At 60.7% G+C, this 1,794-nt stretch overlaps 1 non-coding gene across 1 annotated transcript; it reads left to right on the plus strand.

Annotated features, from left to right (window-relative positions):
- Positions 1–339: 339 nt before the first annotated feature.
- TRNAR-CCU (transfer RNA arginine (anticodon CCU)) lies at positions 340–412 on the plus strand. The gene has a single exon. It is a non-coding gene; the product is annotated as a tRNA-Arg (tRNA).
- The last annotated feature ends 1,382 nt before the right edge of the window (positions 413–1,794 follow it).

Raw genomic sequence — 1,794 nt, forward strand, 5'->3', positions numbered from 1 at the left:
GTGGGACTTCTTGGCAGCTTCTCTCTTCCTATGCGGGCGCCGGACGCGGTGGGTCGCGCCGCGGAGCCGCACGCCTTGGTGCCAGGGCGCCGTCTTGGGGCAGAGGTGGCGGAAGTGCTCCGTGAGCTACGTCGCCCGTAGCTGGCGGAGGGCGAGGCAGTGAGAGGGACGGCGCAGGGGAGCCCCCTGCGGCGCGGACAAGCTCGGCGATTCGGTCAAGCCAGTCCTCGTAAAGGTCGTCGACCGGGCGGTAGCGCAGGAGCTCGTGCGCCATGAGGAGCGCGGCCCATGCGTCCATGGGAGCGCGACGAGCGTGGGACGACAAACCGACCGGGGTCAGCGCCTGTAGCTCAGTGGATAGACCGTCCGTTTCCTAAGCGGAAGGCCGTAGGTTCGACCCCTACCTGGCGCGCCAAATGTCGGATCACGGGTTCCGGCAAACCCTTAAGCTTCGAACTCTGGGGTGCGCGCGAAGTTCTTTCCCTCCTACCGATCCGCCTCCTAACTAGCTAAGATCTCAAGAACGAGCTCGACGAACTCACAATCACTAAAGACACGAGATTTATACTGGTTCGGGCCACAGTTGTGGTGTAATACCCTACTCCAGTGTGGTGGTGGTGGATTGCGTCTTGGGCTTATGATGAACAATACAAGGGGAAGAACAGCCTCCTGAGGTTGAGGTGTTCTTGTGCTGGGTGTGTGGCTAAGGATCAGGCGAGATGCCACTGGATCAGATGCCTCTACTGTGGTGGCTAGTTCTACTTATATAGGCCCTGGTCCTCTTCCCAAATATTGAGCGGGAAGGAAGCCAACAACGGCCAATTTTAAAGGGGACAGCAAGTACAGCTTATCCTGACAAAAGCGGTCTTCGCCAGCAAAAGGCTCTAGTGGTGACGCCACCTTGGGCTCCATGGTGACCTTCGTCTTGCCGTCTTGCTGGTCTTGGTCTCGTTGCACCGATATGGAAACCTTTGCTTGATGTCTCGGTACTCTGCGCCTGCGCTTGCCTCCTTAGCATTGAAGAGGAAACAAGGACACTGCGCGTGCTGGCGCCTGCCTGATCTTGATAGTCATGGCTCACGTCACGAGAACCACGCGAGGTTTGCCCTGCCTTGATCTCTCCGCTCCTCGCGAGGCAACCTGGTGAGGCCGCTCCCGAGGAGGTCTTGTGTCGTCCGCCTCGCGGGGCTTGGCCCCTCGCGACGGTCTTGAATGCCTCGTTGGTGAAGATGGGTCGTACAGGCCTGCTAGCGCAGCCACGCCGTGGGCCGTAGGCAGGCAAGTCTGGGGACCCCCGTTTCCAGAATGCTGACAGTAGCCCCCAGGCCCAAGGCGCGTTCGGGCTTGGCTTTGAGGCGAAGCCAAAGGTTAAGTACGGAGCACCGCGGGCCCCAAAAGCCTGCGGCCTTGGTCGACGCGTGGCGGTTGATTGGACGTGGGCGTCTCCGCTTCCCCACGCTGCCTCGGCAACTGCCCGGCGTGACAAGTCCCTGCGACCTGCAAGGGGAAAACCATCATTACCTGTGATCATGGGAGGCGCTGGTTGGCCTTCTCCTGCTATAAATGAGGAAGGGGCGGAGTCCCCGTCGCTCATCTCTCCTCAGTTCGCTTGCTTCTTCCTTCTTGCTCCATCACTAGTAACAATTCCCATGGCGCCAATCCGGAGGTTCTCCGCCGAGGAGAAAGGAAAGGCTCCCCGCGACGAGCCGGGGCTGCTTCCGCCGAAGAAGAGGTCGGTTCACCGCCGCGACGCAGCGGTGATGCAGGTGGTGACGAGGCCTTGGTGCGAGCGGC

This window comes from Aegilops tauschii, chromosome 6 (assembly GCF_002575655.3).
Source record: "Aegilops tauschii subsp. strangulata cultivar AL8/78 chromosome 6, Aet v6.0, whole genome shotgun sequence".
Classification (NCBI taxonomy): domain Eukaryota; kingdom Viridiplantae; phylum Streptophyta; class Magnoliopsida; order Poales; family Poaceae; genus Aegilops; species Aegilops tauschii.